We start from the raw sequence: 20,101 nt of genomic DNA, 5'->3' as shown, positions 1-20,101 counted from the left end.
TGAAAACACTCTGTTTGTAAAGTCTGCCAGGGGATATTTGGGCCTTTACCAGGCCTTCGTTGGAAACGGGATTTCTTCATACAATGCAAGACAGAAGACTTCTCAGTAACTTCCTTGTGTTGTGTGTATTCAGCTCACAGAGTTGAACCTTTCTTTAGACAGAGCATATTTGATACATTCTTTTTTTAGAATTTGCAATTGGAGATTTCAAGCGATTTCAGGCCAATGGTAGAAAAGGAAATATCTTCGTATAAAAACTAGACAGACTCATTCTCTGAAACAACTTAAAGATATGTGCGTTCAGCTCACAGAGTTTAACCTTACTTTTCATAGAGCAGTTAGGAAACACTCTGTTTGTAAAGTCTGGAAGCGGATATTTGGACCTCTTTCAGGCCTTCGTTGGAAACGGGATTCCTTCATATAATGCTAGACAGAACAATTCTCAGTAACTTCTTAGCGTTGTGTGTATTCAACTCACAGGGTTGAACCTTTCTTTAGAGAGAGCAGATTTGAAACTCTCTTTTTGTGGAATTTACAGTTGGAGATTTCAAGCGATTTGAGGCCAATGGTAGAAAGGGAAATATCTTCGTTTAAAAACTAGACAGAATCATTCTCTGAAACAACGTAATGATTTGTGCGTTCAGCTAACAGAGTTTAACCTTTCTTTTCATAGAGCAGTTTGAAAACACTCTTTTTGTAAAGTCTGCAAGTGGATATTTGGACCTCTTTGAAGCCTTCGTTGGAAGCGGGATTTCTTCATAAAATGGTAGACAGAAGAATTCTCAGTAACTTCTTTGTGTGTGTGTATTCAAATCACAGAGTTGAACCTTCCTTTAGACAGAGTAGATTTGAAACACTCTTTTTGTTTAATTTACATGTGGAGATTTCAAGCGAATTGAGGCCAATGACAGAAAAGGAAATATCTTCGTTTAAAAACTAGACAGAATCATTCTCTGAAACAACTTAATGATTTGTGCGTTCAGCTCACAGACTTTAACCTTTCTTTTCATAGAGCAGTTTGAAAACACTCTGTTTGTAAAGTCTGCAAGTGGATATTTGGACCTTTACGAGGCCTTCGTTGGAAACGGTATTTCTTCGTATAATGCAAGACAGAAGATTTCTCAGTAACTTCCTTGTGTTGTGTGTATTCAGCTCACAGAGTTGGACATTTGTTTAGGGAGAGCATATATGAAACTTTCTCCTTTTGGAATTTGCAATTGGAGATTTCAAGGGATTTCATGTCAATGGAAGAAAAGGAAATATCTTCGTTTAAAAACTAGACAGAATCATTTTCAGAAACTAGTTTCTGATGTGTGCCTTCAACTGACAGAGTTTAACTTTTCTTTTCACAGTGCAGTTTGGAAGCACTCTCTTTGTAAAGTCTGCAAGTGGATATTTGGACCTCTTTGAGGCCTTCGTTGGAAGCGGGATTTCTTCATAAAATGCTAGACAGAGGAATTCTCAGTAACTTCTTTGTGTTTGTGTATTCAACTCACAGAGTTGAACATTCCTTTAGAAAGAGTAGATTTGAAACCCTCTTTTTGTAGAAATTACATGTGGAGATTTCAAGCGAATTGAGGTCAGTGACAGAAAACGAAATATGTTTGTTTAAAAAGTAGACAGAATCATTCTCAGAAACTACTTTGTGATGTGTGCATCCACCTGACAAAGCATATCCTTATTTTTCATAGAGCAGTTTGAAAACACTCTGTTTGTAAAATCTGCAAGTGTATATTTGGACCCCTTAGAGGCCTTCGTTGGAAACGGTATTTCTTCATATAATGCTACACAGAAGAATTTTCAGTAACTTCTTTGTGTTGTGTGTATTCACCTCACAGACTTGAACCTTTCTTTAGACAGAGCAGATTTGAAACTCTGTTTTTGTGGATTTTGCAATTGGAGATTTCAAGCGATTTGAGGCCAATGGTAGAAAAGGAAATATCTTCGTTTAAAAACCAGACAGAATCATTTTTAGAAACTAGTTTCTGATCTGTGCCTTCAATTGACAGAGTTTAACGTTTCTTTTCACAGAGCAGTTTGGAAGCACTCTCTTTGTAAAGTCTGCAAGTGGATATTTGGACCTCTTTGAGGCCTTCGTTGGAAACGTTATTTCTTCATATAATGCTAGACAGAAGAATTTTCAGTAACTTCTTTGTGTTGTGTGTATTCAGCTCACAGAGTTGAACCTTTCTTTAGACAGAGCAGATTTGAAACTCTCTTTTTGTGGGTTTTGCAATTGGAGATTTCAAGAGATTTGAGGCCAATGACAGAAAAGGAAATATCTTCTTTTAAAAAGGAGACAGAATCATTCTCTGAAACAACTTAATGATTTGTGCGTTCAGCTCACAGAGTTTAACATTTCTTTTCATAGAGCAGTTTGAAAACACTCTGTTTGTAAAGTCTGCAAGTGGATATTCGGGCTTTTACCAGGCCTTCGTTGGATACGGGATTTCTTCATATAATGCAAGACAGAAGATTTCCCAGTAACTTCCTTGTGTTGTGTGTATTCAGCTCACAGAGTTGAACCTTTCTTTAGACAGAGCATATTTGATACATTCTTTTTTTAGAATTTGCAATTGGAGATTTCAAGCGATTTCAGGCCAATGGTAGAAAAGGAAATATCTTCGTATAAAAACTAGACAGACTCATTCTCTGAAACAACTTAAAGATATGTGCGTTCAGCTCACAGAGTTTAACCTTACTTTTCATAGAGCAGTTAGGAAACACTCTGTTTGTAAAGTCTGGAAGCGGATATTTGGACCTCTTTCAGGCCTTCGTTGGAAACGGGATTCCTTCATATAATGCTAGACAGAACAATTCTCAGTAACTTCTTAGCGTTGTGTGTATTCAACTCACAGGGTTGAACCTTTCTTTAGAGAGAGCAGATTTGAAACTCTCTTTTTGTGGAATTTACAGTTGGAGATTTCAAGCGATTTGAGGCCAATGGTAGAAAGGGAAATATCTTCGTTTAAAAACTAGACAGAATCATTCTCTGAAACAACGTAATGATTTGTGCGTTCAGCTAACAGAGTTTAACCTTTCTTTTCATAGAGCAGTTTGAAAACACTCTTTTTGTAAAGTCTGCAAGTGGATATTTGGACCTCTTTGAAGCCTTCGTTGGAAGCGGGATTTCTTCATAAAATGGTAGACAGAAGAATTCTCAGTAACTTCTTTGTGTGTGTGTATTCAAATCACAGAGTTGAACCTTCCTTTAGACAGAGTAGATTTGAAACACTCTTTTTGTTTAATTTACATGTGGAGATTTCAAGCGAATTGAGGCCAATGACAGAAAAGGAAATATCTTCGTTTAAAAACTAGACAGAATCATTCTCTGAAACAACTTAATGATTTGTGCGTTCAGCTCACAGACTTTAACCTTTCTTTTCATAGAGCAGTTTGAAAACACTCTGTTTGTAAAGTCTGCAAGTGGATATTTGGACCTTTACGAGGCCTTCGTTGGAAACGGTATTTCTTCGTATAATGCAAGACAGAAGATTTCTCAGTAACTTCCTTGTGTTGTGTGTATTCAGCTCACAGAGTTGGACATTTGTTTAGGGAGAGCATATATGAAACTTTCTCCTTTTGGAATTTGCAATTGGAGATTTCAAGGGATTTCAGGTCAATGGAAGAAAAGGAAATATCTTCGTTTAAAAACTAGACAGAATCATTTTCAGAAACTAGTTTCTGATGTGTGCCTTCAACTGACAGAGTTTAACTTTTCTTTTCACAGTGCAGTTTGGAAGCACTCTCTTTGTAAAGTCTGCAAGTGGATATTTGGACCTCTTTGAGGCCTTCGTTGGAAGCGGGATTTCTTCATAAAATGCTAGACAGAGGAATTCTCAGTAACTTCTTTGTGTTTGTGTATTCAACTCACAGAGTTGAACATTCCTTTAGAAAGAGTAGATTTGAAACCCTCTTTTTGTAGAAATTACATGTGGAGATTTCAAGCGAATTGAGGTCAGTGACAGAAAACGAAATATGTTTGTTTAAAAAGTAGACAGAATCATTCTCAGAAACTACTTTGTGATGTGTGCATCCACCTGACAAAGCATATCCTTATTTTTCATAGAGCAGTTTGAAAACACTCTGTTTGTAAAATCTGCAAGTGTATATTTGGACCCCTTAGAGGCCTTCGTTGGAAACGGTATTTCTTCATATAATGCTACACAGAAGAATTTTCAGTAACTTCTTTGTGTTGTGTGTATTCACCTCACAGACTTGAACCTTTCTTTAGACAGAGCAGATTTGAAACTCTGTTTTTGTGGATTTTGCAATTGGAGATTTCAAGCGATTTGAGGCCAATGGTAGAAAAGGAAATATCTTCGTTTAAAAACCAGACAGAATCATTTTTAGAAACTAGTTTCTGATCTGTGCCTTCAATTGACAGAGTTTAACGTTTCTTTTCAAAGAGCAGTTTGGAAGCACTCTCTTTGTAAAGTCTGCAAGTGGATATTTGGACCTCTTTGAGGCCTTCGTTGGAAACGTTATTTCTTCATATAATGCTAGACAGAAGAATTTTCAGTAACTTCTTTGTGTTGTGTGTATTCAGCTCACAGAGTTGAACCTTTCTTTAGACAGAGCAGATTTGAAACTCTCTTTTTGTGGGTTTTGCAATTGGAGATTTCAAGAGATTTGAGGCCAATGACAGAAAAGGAAATATCTTCTTTTAAAAAGGAGACAGAATCATTCTCTGAAACAACTTAATGATTTGTGCGTTCAGCTCACAGAGTTTAACATTTCTTTTCATAGAGCAGTTTGAAAACACTCTGTTTGTAAAGTCTGCAAGTGGATATTCGGGCCTTTACCAGGCCTTCGTTGGATACGGGATTTCTTCATATAATGCAAGACAGAAGATTTCCCAGTAACTTCCTTGTGTTGTGTGTATTCAGCTCACAGAGTTGAACCTTTCTTTAGACAGAGCATATTTGATACATTCTTTTTTTAGAATTTGCAATTGGAGATTTCAAGCGATTTCAGGCCAATGGTAGAAAAGGAAATATCTTCGTATAAAAACTAGACAGACTCATTCTCTGAAACAACTTAAAGATATGTGCGTTCAGCTCACAGAGTTTAACCTTACTTTTCATAGAGCAGTTAGGAAACACTCTGTTTGTAAAGGCTGGAAGCGGATATTTGGACCTCTTTCAGGCCTTCGTTGGAAACGGGATTCCTTCATATAATGCTAGACAGAACAATTCTCAGTAACTTCTTAGCGTTGTGTGTATTCAACTCACAGGGTTGAACCTTTCTTTAGAGAGAGCAGATTTGAAACTCTCTTTTTGTGGAATTTGCGGTTGGAGATTTCAAGCGATTTGAGGCCAATGGTAGAAAGGGAAATATCTCCATTTAAAAACTAGACAGAATCATTCTGAGAAACTACTTTGTGATGTGTGCATCCACCTGACAGAGTTTAACCTTTCTTTTCATAGAGCAGTTTGAAAACACTCTGTTTGAAAAGTCTGCAAGTGGATATTTGGAAATCTACGAGGCCTTCGTTGGAAACGGGATTTCTTCATATAATGCAAGACAGAAGAATTCTCAGTAACTTCCTTGTGTTGTGTGTCTTCAGCTCACAGAGTTTAACCTTTCTTTAGACAGAGCATATTTGAAACTCTCTTTTTGTGGAATTTGCAATTGGAGATTTCAAGCGATTTCAGGCCAATGGTAGAAAAGGAAATATCTTCGTTTAAAAACTAGACAGAATCATTTTCAGAAACTAGTTTGTGATGTGTGCCTTCAACTGACAGAGTTTAACGTTTCTTTTCACAGAGCAGTTTGGAAGCACTCTCTTTGTAAAGTCTGCAAGTGGACACTTGGACCTCTTTGAGGCCTTCGTTGGAAGGGGTATTTCTTCACAAAATGCTAGACAGAGGAATTCTCAGTAACTTTTTTGTGTGTGTGTATTCAACTCACAGAGTTGAACCTTCCTTTAGACAGAGTAGATTTGAAACACTCTTTTTGTTTAATTTACATGTGGAGATTTCAAGCGAATTGAGGCCAATGACAGAAAAGGAAATATCTTCTTTTAAAAAGTAGACAGAATCATTCTCTGAAACAACTTAATGATTTGTGCGTTCAGCCCACAGAGTTTAACATTTCTTTTCATAGAGCAGTTTGAAAACACTCTGTTTGTAAAGTCTGCCAGGGGATATTTGGGCCTTTACCAGGCCTTCGTTGGAAACGGGATTTCTTCATACAATGCAAGACAGAAGACTTCTCAGTAACTTCCTTGTGTTGTGTGTATTCAGCTCACAGAGTTGAACCTTTCTTTAGACAGAGCATATTTGATACATTCTTTTTTTAGAATTTGCAATTGGAGATTTCAAGCGATTTCAGGCCAATGGTAGAAAAGGAAATATCTTCGTATAAAAACTAGACAGACTCATTCTCTGAAACAACTTAAAGATATGTGCGTTCAGCTCACAGAGTTTAACCTTACTTTTCATAGAGCAGTTAGGAAACACTCTGTTTGTAAAGTCTGGAAGCGGATATTTGGACCTCTTTCAGGCCTTCGTTGGAAACGGGATTCCTTCATATAATGCTAGACAGAACAATTCTCAGTAACTTCTTAGCGTTGTGTGTATTCAACTCACAGGGTTGAACCTTTCTTTAGAGAGAGCAGATTTGAAACTCTCTTTTTGTGGAATTTACAGTTGGAGATTTCAAGCGATTTGAGGCCAATGGTAGAAAGGGAAATATCTTCGTTTAAAAACTAGACAGAATCATTCTCTGAAACAACGTAATGATTTGTGCGTTCAGCTAACAGAGTTTAACCTTTCTTTTCATAGAGCAGTTTGAAAACACTCTTTTTGTAAAGTCTGCAAGTGGATATTTGGACCTCTTTGAAGCCTTCGTTGGAAGCGGGATTTCTTCATAAAATGGTAGACAGAAGAATTCTCAGTAACTTCTTTGTGTGTGTGTATTCAAATCACAGAGTTGAACCTTCCTTTAGACAGAGTAGATTTGAAACACTCTTTTTGTTTAATTTACATGTGGAGATTTCAAGCGATTTGAGGCCAATGACAGAAAAGGAAATATCTTCGTTTAAAAACTAGACAGAATCATTCTCTGAAACAACTTAATGATTTGTGCGTTCAGCTCACAGACTTTAACCTTTCTTTTCATAGAGCAGTTTGAAAACACTCTGTTTGTAAAGTCTGCAAGTGGATATTTGGACCTTTACGAGGCCTTCGTTGGAAACGGTATTTCTTCGTATAATGCAAGACAGAAGATTTCTCAGTAACTTCCTTGTGTTGTGTGTATTCAGCTCACAGAGTTGGACATTTGTTTAGGGAGAGCATATATGAAACTTTCTCCTTTTGGAATTTGCAATTGGAGATTTCAAGGGATTTCAGGTCAATGGAAGAAAAGGAAATATCTTCGTTTAAAAACTAGACAGAATCATTTTCAGAAACTAGTTTCTGATGTGTGCCTTCAACTGACAGAGTTTAACTTTTCTTTTCACAGTGCAGTTTGGAAGCACTCTCTTTGTAAAGTCTGCAAGTGGATATTTGGACCTCTTTGAGGCCTTCGTTGGAAGCGGGATTTCTTCATAAAATGCTAGACAGAGGAATTCTCAGTAACTTCTTTGTGTTTGTGTATTCAACTCACAGAGTTGAACATTCCTTTAGAAAGAGTAGATTTGAAACCCTCTTTTTGTAGAAATTACATGTGGAGATTTCAAGCGAATTGAGGTCAGTGACAGAAAACGAAATATGTTTGTTTAAAAAGTAGACAGAATCATTCTCAGAAACTACTTTGTGATGTGTGCATCCACCTGACAAAGCATATCCTTATTTTTCATAGAGCAGTTTGAAAACACTCTGTTTGTAAAATCTGCAAGTGTATATTTGGACCCCTTAGAGGCCTTCGTTGGAAACGGTATTTCTTCATATAATGCTACACAGAAGAATTTTCAGTAACTTCTTTGTGTTGTGTGTATTCACCTCACAGACTTGAACCTTTCTTTAGACAGAGCAGATTTGAAACTCTGTTTTTGTGGATTTTGCAATTGGAGATTTCAAGCGATTTGAGGCCAATGGTAGAAAAGGAAATATCTTCGTTTAAAAACCAGACAGAATCATTTTTAGAAACTAGTTTCTGATCTGTGCCTTCAATTGACAGAGTTTAACGTTTCTTTTCAAAGAGCAGTTTGGAAGCACTCTCTTTGTAAAGTCTGCAAGTGGATATTTGGACCTCTTTGAGGCCTTCGTTGGAAACGTTATTTCTTCATATAATGCTAGACAGAAGAATTTTCAGTAACTTCTTTGTGTTGTGTGTATTCAGCTCACAGAGTTGAACCTTTCTTTAGACAGAGCAGATTTGAAACTCTCTTTTTGTGGGTTTTGCAATTGGAGATTTCAAGAGATTTGAGGCCAATGACAGAAAAGGAAATATCTTCTTTTAAAAAGGAGACAGAATCATTCTCTGAAACAACTTAATGATTTGTGCGTTCAGCTCACAGAGTTTAACATTTCTTTTCATAGAGCAGTTTGAAAACACTCTGTTTGTAAAGTCTGCAAGTGGATATTCGGGCTTTTACCAGGCCTTCGTTGGATACGGGATTTCTTCATATAATGCAAGACAGAAGATTTCCCAGTAACTTCCTTGTGTTGTGTGTATTCAGCTCACAGAGTTGAACCTTTCTTTAGACAGAGCATATTTGATACATTCTTTTTTTAGAATTTGCAATTGGAGATTTCAAGCGATTTCAGGCCAATGGTAGAAAAGGAAATATCTTCGTATAAAAACTAGACAGACTCATTCTCTGAAACAACTTAAAGATATGTGCGTTCAGCTCACAGAGTTTAACCTTACTTTTCATAGAGCAGTTAGGAAACACTCTGTTTGTAAAGTCTGGAAGCGGATATTTGGACCTCTTTCAGGCCTTCGTTGGAAACGGGATTCCTTCATATAATGCTAGACAGAACAATTCTCAGTAACTTCTTAGCGTTGTGTGTATTCAACTCACAGGGTTGAACCTTTCTTTAGAGAGAGCAGATTTGAAACTCTCTTTTTGTGGAATTTGCGGTTGGAGATTTCAAGCGATTTGAGGCCAATGGTAGAAAGGGAAATATCTCCATTTAAAAACTAGACAGAATCATTCTGAGAAACTACTTTGTGATGTGTGCATCCACCTGACAGAGTTTAACCTTTCTTTTCATAGAGCAGTTTGAAAACACTCTGTTTGAAAAGTCTGCAAGTGGATATTTGGAACTCTACGAGGCCTTCGTTGGAAACGGGATTTCTTCATATAATGCAAGACAGAAGAATTCTCAGTAACTTCCTTGTGTTGTGTGTCTTCAGCTCACAGAGTTTAACCTTTCTTTAGACAGAGCATATTTGAAACTCTCTTTTTGTGGAATTTGCAATTGGAGATTTCAAGCGATTTCAGGCCAATGGTAGAAAAGGAAATATCTTCGTTTAAAAACTAGACAGAATCATTTTCAGAAACTAGTTTGTGATGTGTGCCTTCAACTGACAGAGTTTAACGTTTCTTTTCACAGAGCAGTTTGGAAGCACTCTCTTTGTAAAGTCTGCAAGTGGACACTTGGACCTCTTTGAGGCCTTCGTTGGAAGGGGTATTTCTTCACAAAATGCTAGACAGAGGAATTCTCAGTAACTTTTTTGTGTGTGTGTATTCAACTCACAGAGTTGAACCTTCCTTTAGACAGAGTAGATTTGAAACACTCTTTTTGTTTAATTTACATGTGGAGATTTCAAGCGAATTGAGGCCAATGACAGAAAAGGAAATATCTTCTTTTAAAAAGTAGACAGAATCATTCTCTGAAACAACTTAATGATTTGTGCGTTCAGCCCACAGAGTTTAACATTTCTTTTCATAGAGCAGTTTGAAAACACTCTGTTTGTAAAGTCTGCCAGGGGATATTTGGGCCTTTACCAGGCCTTCGTTGGAAACGGGATTTCTTCATACAATGCAAGACAGAAGACTTCTCAGTAACTTCCTTGTGTTGTGTGTATTCAGCTCACAGAGTTGAACCTTTCTTTAGACAGAGCATATTTGATACATTCTTTTTTTAGAATTTGCAATTGGAGATTTCAAGCGATTTCAGGCCAATGGTAGAAAAGGAAATATCTTCGTATAAAAACTAGACAGACTCATTCTCTGAAACAACTTAAAGATATGTGCGTTCAGCTCACAGAGTTTAACCTTACTTTTCATAGAGCAGTTAGGAAACACTCTGTTTGTAAAGTCTGGAAGCGGATATTTGGACCTCTTTCAGGCCTTCGTTGGAAACGGGATTCCTTCATATAATGCTAGACAGAACAATTCTCAGTAACTTCTTAGCGTTGTGTGTATTCAACTCACAGGGTTGAACCTTTCTTTAGAGAGAGCAGATTTGAAACTCTCTTTTTGTGGAATTTGCGGTTGGAGATTTCAAGCGATTTGAGGCCAATGGTAGAAAGGGAAATATCTCCATTTAAAAACTAGACAGAATCATTCTGAGAAACTACTTTGTGATGTGTGCATCCACCTGACAGAGTTTAACCTTTCTTTTCATAGAGCAGTTTGAAAACACTCTGTTTGAAAAGTCTGCAAGTGGATATTTGGAACTCTACGAGGCCTTCGTTGGAAACGGGATTTCTTCATATAATGCAAGACAGAAGAATTCTCAGTAACTTCCTTGTGTTGTGTGTCTTCAGCTCACAGAGTTTAACCTTTCTTTAGACAGAGCATATTTGAAACTCTCTTTTTGTGGAATTTGCAATTGGAGATTTCAAGCGATTTCAGGCCAATGGTAGAAAAGGAAATATCTTCGTTTAAAAACTAGACAGAATCATTTTCAGAAACTAGTTTGTGATGTGTGCCTTCAACTGACAGAGTTTAACGTTTCTTTTCACAGAGCAGTTTGGAAGCACTCTCTTTGTAAAGTCTGCAAGTGGACACTTGGACCTCTTTGAGGCCTTCGTTGGAAGGGGTATTTCTTCACAAAATGCTAGACAGAGGAATTCTCAGTAACTTTTTTGTGTGTGTGTATTCAACTCACAGAGTTGAACCTTCCTTTAGACAGAGTAGATTTGAAACACTCTTTTTGTTTAATTTACATGTGGAGATTTCAAGCGAATTGAGGCCAATGACAGAAAAGGAAATATCTTCTTTTAAAAAGTAGACAGAATCATTCTCTGAAACAACTTAATGATTTGTGCGTTCAGCCCACAGAGTTTAACATTTCTTTTCATAGAGCAGTTTGAAAACACTCTGTTTGTAAAGTCTGCCAGGGGATATTTGGGCCTTTACCAGGCCTTCGTTGGAAACGGGATTTCTTCATACAATGCAAGACAGAAGACTTCTCAGTAACTTCCTTGTGTTGTGTGTATTCAGCTCACAGAGTTGAACCTTTCTTTAGACAGAGCATATTTGATACATTCTTTTTTTAGAATTTGCAATTGGAGATTTCAAGCGATTTCAGGCCAATGGTAGAAAAGGAAATATCTTCGTATAAAAACTAGACAGACTCATTCTCTGAAACAACTTAAAGATATGTGCGTTCAGCTCACAGAGTTTAACCTTACTTTTCATAGAGCAGTTAGGAAACACTCTGTTTGTAAAGTCTGGAAGCGGATATTTGGACCTCTTTCAGGCCTTCGTTGGAAACGGGATTCCTTCATATAATGCTAGACAGAACAATTCTCAGTAACTTCTTAGCGTTGTGTGTATTCAACTCACAGGGTTGAACCTTTCTTTAGAGAGAGCAGATTTGAAACTCTCTTTTTGTGGAATTTACAGTTGGAGATTTCAAGAGATTTGAGGCCAATGGTAGAAAGGGAAATATCTCCGTTTAAAAACTAGACAGAATCATTCTGAGAAACTACTTTGTGATGTGTGCATCCACCTGACAGAGTTTAACCTTTCTTTTCATAGAGCAGTTTGAAAACACTCTGTTTGAAAAGTCTGCAAGTGGATATTTGGAACTCTACGAGGCCTTCGTTGGAAACGGGATTTCTTCATATAATGCAAGACAGAAGAATTCTCAGTAACTTCCTTGTGTTGTGTGTCTTCAGCTCACAGAGTTTAACTTTTCTTTAGACAGAGCATATTTGAAACTCTCTTTTTGTGGAATTTGCAATTGGAGATTTCAAGCGATTTCAGGCCAATGGTAGAAAAGGAAATATCTTCGTTTAAAAACCAGACAGAATCATTCTCTGAAACAACGTAATGACTTGTGCGTTCAGCTCACAGGGTTTAACCTTTCTTTTCATAGAGCTGTTTGAAAACACTCTGTTTGTTAAGTCTGCAAGTGGATATTTGGACCTCTTTGAAGCCTTCTTTGGAAGCGGGATTTCTACATAAAATGCTAGACAGTAGAATTCTCAGTAACTTCCTTGTGTGTGTGTATTAAACTCACAGAGTTGAACCTTACTTTAGACAGTGTTGATTTGATGCACTCTTTTCGTGGAATTTACATGTGGAGATTTCAAGCGAATTGAGGTCAATGACAGAAAACGAAATATCACTGTTTAAAAACTAGTCAGAATCATTCTCAGAAACTACTTTGTGATGTGTGCATCCACCTGACAAAGTTGAACCTTTCTTTTCATGGAGCAGTTTGAAAACACTCTGTTTGTAAAGTCTGCAAGTGGATATTTGGACGTCTTGGAGGCCTTCGTTGGAAACGGGGTTTCTTCATATAATGCTAGACAGAAGAATTCCCAGTAACTTCTTTGTGTGTGTGTATTCAACTCACAGAGTTGGACCTTCCTTTAGACAGAGTAGATTTGAAACACTCTTTTTGTTTAACGTACATGTGGAGAATTCAAGCGAATTGAGGCCAATGACAGAAAAGGAAATATCTTCGTTTAAAAACTAGACAGAATCATTCTCTGAAACAACTTAATGATTTGTGCGTTCAGCTCACAGAGCTTAAACTTTCTTTTCATAGAGCAGTTTGAAAAGACTCTCTTTGTAAAGTCTGCCAGTGGATATTTGGGCCTTTACGAGGCCTTCTTTGGAAACGGGATATCTTCATATAATGCAAGACAGAAGATTTCTCAGTAACTTCCTTGAGTTGTGTGTATTCAGATCACAGAGTTTAACCATTCTTTAGACAGAGCATATTTGATACATTCTTTTTTTAGAATTTGCAATTGGAGATTTCAAGCGATTTCAGGCCAATGGTAGAAAAGGAAATATCTTCGTATAAAAACTAGACAGACTCATTCTCTGAAACAACTTAAAGATATGTGCGTTCAGCTCACAGAGTTTAACCTTACTTTTCATAGAGCAGTTAGGAAACACTCTGTTTGTAAAGGCTGGAAGCGGATATTTGGACCTCTTTCAGGCCTTCGTTGGAAACGGGATTCCTTCATATAATGCTAGACAGAACAATTCTCAGTAACTTCTTAGCGTTGTGTGTATTCAACTCACAGGGTTGAACCTTTCTTTAGAGAGAGCAGATTTGAAACTCTCTTTTTGTGGAATTTGCGGTTGGAGATTTCAAGCGATTTGAGGCCAATGGTAGAAAGGGAAATATCTCCATTTAAAAACTAGACAGAATCATTCTGAGAAACTACTTTGTGATGTGTGCATCCACCTGACAGAGTTTAACCTTTCTTTTCATAGAGCAGTTTGAAAACACTCTGTTTGAAAAGTCTGCAAGTGGATATTTGGAACTCTACGAGGCCTTCGTTGGAAACGGGATTTCTTCATATAATGCAAGACAGAAGAATTCTCAGTAACTTCCTTGTGTTGTGTGTCTTCAGCTCACAGAGTTTAACCTTTCTTTAGACAGAGCATATTTGAAACTCTCTTTTTGTGGAATTTGCAATTGGAGATTTCAAGCGATTTCAGGCCAATGGTAGAAAAGGAAATATCTTCGTTTAAAAACTAGACAGAATCATTTTCAGAAACTAGTTTGTGATGTGTGCCTTCAACTGACAGAGTTTAACGTTTCTTTTCACAGAGCAGTTTGGAAGCACTCTCTTTGTAAAGTCTGCAAGTGGACACTTGGACCTCTTTGAGGCCTTCGTTGGAAGGGGTATTTCTTCACAAAATGCTAGACAGAGGAATTCTCAGTAACTTTTTTGTGTGTGTGTATTCAACTCACAGAGTTGAACCTTCCTTTAGACAGAGTAGATTTGAAACACTCTTTTTGTTTAATTTACATGTGGAGATTTCAAGCGAATTGAGGCCAATGACAGAAAAGGAAATATCTTCTTTTAAAAAGTAGACAGAATCATTCTCTGAAACAACTTAATGATTTGTGCGTTCAGCCCACAGAGTTTAACATTTCTTTTCATAGAGCAGTTTGAAAACACTCTGTTTGTAAAGTCTGCCAGGGGATATTTGGGCCTTTACCAGGCCTTCGTTGGAAACGGGATTTCTTCATACAATGCAAGACAGAAGACTTCTCAGTAACTTCCTTGTGTTGTGTGTATTCAGCTCACAGAGTTGAACCTTTCTTTAGACAGAGCATATTTGATACATTCTTTTTTTAGAATTTGCAATTGGAGATTTCAAGCGATTTCAGGCCAATGGTAGAAAAGGAAATATCTTCGTATAAAAACTAGACAGACTCATTCTCTGAAACAACTTAAAGATATGTGCGTTCAGCTCACAGAGTTTAACCTTACTTTTCATAGAGCAGTTAGGAAACACTCTGTTTGTAAAGTCTGGAAGCGGATATTTGGACCTCTTTCAGGCCTTCGTTGGAAACGGGATTCCTTCATATAATGCTAGACAGAACAATTCTCAGTAACTTCTTAGCGTTGTGTGTATTCAACTCACAGGGTTGAACCTTTCTTTAGAGAGAGCAGATTTGAAACTCTCTTTTTGTGGAATTTGCGGTTGGAGATTTCAAGCGATTTGAGGCCAATGGTAGAAAGGGAAATATCTCCATTTAAAAACTAGACAGAATCATTCTGAGAAACTACTTTGTGATGTGTGCATCCACCTGACAGAGTTTAACCTTTCTTTTCATAGAGCAGTTTGAAAACACTCTGTTTGAAAAGTCTGCAAGTGGATATTTGGAACTCTACGAGGCCTTCGTTGGAAATGGGATTTCTTCATATAATGCAAGACAGAAGAATTCTCAGTAACTTCCTTGTGTTGTGTGTCTTCAGCTCACAGAGTTTAACCTTTCTTTAGACAGAGCATATTTGAAACTCTCTTTTTGTGGAATTTGCAATTGGAGATTTCAAGCGATTTCAGGCCAATGGTAGAAAAGGAAATATCTTCGTTTAAAAACTAGACAGAATCATTTTCAGAAACTAGTTTGTGATGTGTGCCTTCAACTGACAGAGTTTAACGTTTCTTTTCACAGAGCAGTTTGGAAGCACTCTCTTTGTAAAGTCTGCAAGTGGACACTTGGACCTCTTTGAGGCCTTCGTTGGAAGGGGTATTTCTTCACAAAATGCTAGACAGAGGAATTCTCAGTAACTTTTTTGTGTGTGTGTATTCAACTCACAGAGTTGAACCTTCCTTTAGACAGAGTAGATTTGAAACACTCTTTTTGTTTAATTTACATGTGGAGATTTCAAGCGAATTGAGGCCAATGACAGAAAAGGAAATATCTTCTTTTAAAAAGTAGACAGAATCATTCTCTGAAACAACTTAATGATTTGTGCGTTCAGCTCACAGAGTTTAACATTTCTTTTCATAGAGCAGTTTGAAAACACTCTGTTTGTAAAGTCTGCCAGGGGATATTTGGGCCTTTACCAGGCCTTCGTTGGAAACGGGATTTCTTCATACAATGCAAGACAGAAGACTTCTCAGTAACTTCCTTGTGTTGTGTGTATTCAGCTCACAGAGTTGAACCTTTCTTTAGACAGAGCATATTTGATACATTCTTTTTTTAGAATTTGCAATTGGAGATTTCAAGCGATTTCAGGCCAATGGTAGAAAAGGAAATATCTTCGTATAAAAACTAGACAGACTCATTCTCTGAAACAACTTAAAGATATGTGCGTTCAGCTCACAGAGTTTAACCTTACTTTTCATAGAGCAGTTAGGAAACACTCTGTTTGTAAAGTCTGGAAGCGGATATTTGGACCTCTTTCAGGCCTTCGTTGGAAACGGGATTCCTTCATATAATGCTAGACAGAACAATTCTCAGTAACTTCTTAGCGTTGTGTGTATTCAACTCACAGGGTTGAACCTTTCTTTAGAGAGAGCAGATTTGAAACTCTCTTTTTGTGGAATTTACAGTTGGAGATTTCAAGCGATTTGAGGCCAATGGTAGAAAGGGAAATATCTCCGTTTAAAAACTAGACAGAATCATTCTGAGAAACTACTTTGTGATGTGTGCATCCACCTGACAGAGTTTAACCTTTCTTTTCATAGAGCAGTTTGAAAACACTCTGTTTGAAAAGTCTGCAAGTGGATATTTGGAACTCTACGAGGCCTTCGTTGGAAACGGGATTTCTTCATATAATGCAAGACAGAAGAATTCTCAGTAACTTCCTTGTGTTGTGTGTCTTCAGCTCACAGAGTTTAACTTTTCTTTAGACAGAGCATATTTGAAACTCTCTTTTTGTGGAATTTGCAATTGGAGATTTCAAGCGATTTCAGGCCAATGGTAGAAAAGGAAATATCTTCGTTTAAAAACCAGACAGAATCATTCTCTGAAACAACGTAATGACTTGTGCGTTCAGCTCACAGGGTTTAACCTTTCTTTTCATAGAGCTGTTTGAAAACACTCTGTTTGTTAAGTCTGCAAGTGGATATTTGGACCTCTTTGAAGCCTTCTTTGGAAGCGGGATTTCTACATAAAATGCTAGACAGTAGAATTCTCAGTAACTTCCTTGTGTGTGTGTATTAAACTCACAGAGTTGAACCTTACTTTAGACAGTGTTGATTTGATGCACTCTTTTCGTGGAATTTACATGTGGAGATTTCAAGCGAATTGAGGTCAATGACAGAAAACGAAATATCACTGTTTAAAAACTAGTCAGAATCATTCTCAGAAACTACTTTGTGATGTGTGCATCCAACTGACAAAGTTGAACCTTTCTTTTCATGGAGCAGTTTGAAAACACTCTGTTTGTAAAGTCTGCAAGTGGATATTTGGACGTCTTGGAGGCCTTCGTTGGAAACGGGGTTTCTTCATATAATGCTAGACAGAAGAATTCCCAGTAACTTCTTTGTGTGTGTGTATTCAACTCACAGAGTTGGACCTTCCTTTAGACAGAGTAGATTTGAAACACTCTTTTTGTTTAACGTACATGTGGAGAATTCAAGCGAATTGAGGCCAATGACAGAAAAGGAAATATCTTCGTTTAAAAACTAGACAGAATCATTCTCTGAAACAACTTAATGATTTGTGCGTTCAGCTCACAGAGCTTAAACTTTCTTTTCATAGAGCAGTTTGAAAAGACTCTCTTTGTAAAGTCTGCCAGTGGATATTTGGGCCTTTACGAGGCCTTCTTTGGAAACGGGATATCTTCATATAATGCAAGACAGAAGATTTCTCAGTAACTTCCTTGTGTTGTGTGTATTCAGATCACAGAGTTTAACCATTCTTTAGACAGAGCATATTTGTAACATTCTTTTTTTGGAATTTGCAATTGGAGATTTCAAGCGATTTCAGGCCAATGGTAGAAAAGGAAATATCTTCGTTTAAAAACTAGACAGAATCATTTTCAGAAACTAGTTTGTGATGTGTGCCTTCAACTGACAGAGTTTAACGTTTCTTTTCACAGAGCAGTTTGGAAGCACTCTCTTTGTAAAGTCTGCAAGTGGATATTTGGACCTCTTTGAGGCCTTCGTTGGAAGGGGTATTTCTTCATAAAATGCTAGACAGAAGAATTCTCAGTAACTTTTGTGTGTGTGTGTATTCAACTCACAGAGTTGAACCTTCCTTTAGACAGAGTAGATTTGAAACACTCTTTTTGTTTAATTTACATGTGGAGATTTCAAGCGAATTGAGGCCAATGACAGAAAAGGAAATATCTTCTTTTAAAAAGGAGACAGAATCATTCTCTGAAACAACTTAATGATTTGTGCGTTCAGCTCACAGAGTTTAACATTTCTTTTCATAGAGCAGTTTGAAAACACTCTGTTTGTAAAGTCTGCAAGTGGATATTCGGGCCTTTACCAGGCCTTCGTTGGATACGGGATTTCTTCATATAATGCAAGACAGAAGATTTCCCAGTAACTTCCTTGTGTTGTGTGTATTCAGCTCACAGAGTTGAACCTTTCTTTAGACAGAGCATATTTGATACATTCTTTTTTTAGAATTTGCAATTGGAGATTTCAAGCGATTTCAGGCCAATGGTAGAAAAGGAAATATCTTCGTATAAAAACTAGACAGACTCATTCTCTGAAACAACTTAAAGATATGTGCGTTCAGCTCACAGAGTTTAACCTTACTTTTCATAGAGCAGTTAGGAAACACTCTGTTTGTAAAGGCTGGAAGCGGATATTTGGACCTCTTTCAGGCCTTCGTTGGAAACGGGATTCCTTCATATAATGCTAGACAGAACAATTCTCAGTAACTTCTTAGCGTTGTGTGTATTCAACTCACAGGGTTGAACCTTTCTTTAGAGAGAGCAGATTTGAAACTCTCTTTTTGTGGAATTTGCGGTTGGAGATTTCAAGCGATTTGAGGCCAATGGTAGAAAGGGAAATATCTCCATTTAAAAACTAGACAGAATCATTCTGAGAAACTACTTTGTGATGTGTGCATCCACCTGACAGAGTTTAACCTTTCTTTTCATAGAGCAGTTTGAAAACACTCTGTTTGAAAAGTCTGCAAGTGGATATTTGGAACTCTACGAGGCCTTCGTTGGAAACGGGATTTCTTCATATAATGCAAGACAGAAGAATTCTCAGTAACTTCCTTGTGTTGTGTGTCTTCAGCTCACAGAGTTTAACCTTTCTTTAGACAGAGCATATTTGAAACTCTCTTTTTGTGGAATTTGCAATTGGAGATTTCAAGCGATTTCAGGCCAATGGTAGAAAAGGAAATATCTTCGTTTAAAAACTAGACAGAATCATTTTCAGAAACTAGTTTGTGATGTGTGCCTTCAACTGACAGAGTTTAACGTTTCTTTACACAGAGCAGTTTGGAAGCACTCTCTTTGTAAAGTCTGCAAGTGGACACTTGGACCTCTTTGAGGCCTTCGTTGGAAGGGGTATTTCTTCACAAAATGCTAGACAGAGGAATTCTCAGTAACTTTTTTGTGTGTGTGTATTCAACTCACAGAGTTGAACCTTCCTTTAGACAGAGTAGATTTGAAACACTCTTTTTGTTTAATTTACATGTGGAGATTTCAAGCGAATTGAGGCCAATGACAGAAAAGGAAATATCTTCTTTTAAAAAGTAGACAGAATCATTCTCTGAAACAACTTAATGATTTGTGCGTTCAGCCCACAGAGTTTAACATTTCTTTTCATAGAGCAGTTTGAAAACACTCTGTTTGTAAAGTCTGCCAGGGGATATTTGGGCCTTTACCAGGCCTTCGTTGGAAACGGGATTTCTTCATACAATGCAAGACAGAAGACTTCTCAGTAACTTCCTTGTGTTGTGTGTATTCAGCTCACAGAGTTGAACCTTTCTTTAGACAGAGCATATTTGATACATTCTTTTTTTAGAATTTGCAATTGGAGATTTCAAGCGATTTCAGGCCAATGGTAGAAAAGGAAATATCTTCGTATAAAAACTAGACAGACTCATTCTCTGAAACAACTTAAAGATATGTGCGTTCAGCTCACAGAGTTTAACCTTACTTTTCATAGAGCAGTTAGGAAACACTCTGTTTGTAAAGTCTGGAAGCGGATATTTGGACCTCTTTCAGGCCTTCGTTGGAAACGGGATTCCTTCATATAATGCTAGACAGAACAATTCTCAGTAACTTCTTAGCGTTGTGTGTATTCAACTCACAGGGTTGAACCTTTCTTTAGAGAGAGCAGATTTGAAACTCTCTTTTTGTGGAATTTGCGGTTGGAGATTTCAAGCGATTTGAGGCCAATGGTAGAAAGGGAAATATCTCCATTTAAAAACTAGACAGAATCATTCTGAGAAACTACTTTGTGATGTGTGCATCCACCTGACAGAGTTTAACCTTTCTTTTCATAGAGCAGTTTGAAAACACTCTGTTTGAAAAGTCTGCAAGTGGATATTTGGAACTCTACGAGGCCTTC

This window comes from Pan paniscus, chromosome 15 (genome assembly GCF_029289425.2).
Source record: "Pan paniscus chromosome 15, NHGRI_mPanPan1-v2.0_pri, whole genome shotgun sequence".
Classification (NCBI taxonomy): Eukaryota; Metazoa; Chordata; class Mammalia; order Primates; family Hominidae; genus Pan; species Pan paniscus.
Note: the sequence above shows the minus strand (reverse complement) of the source record.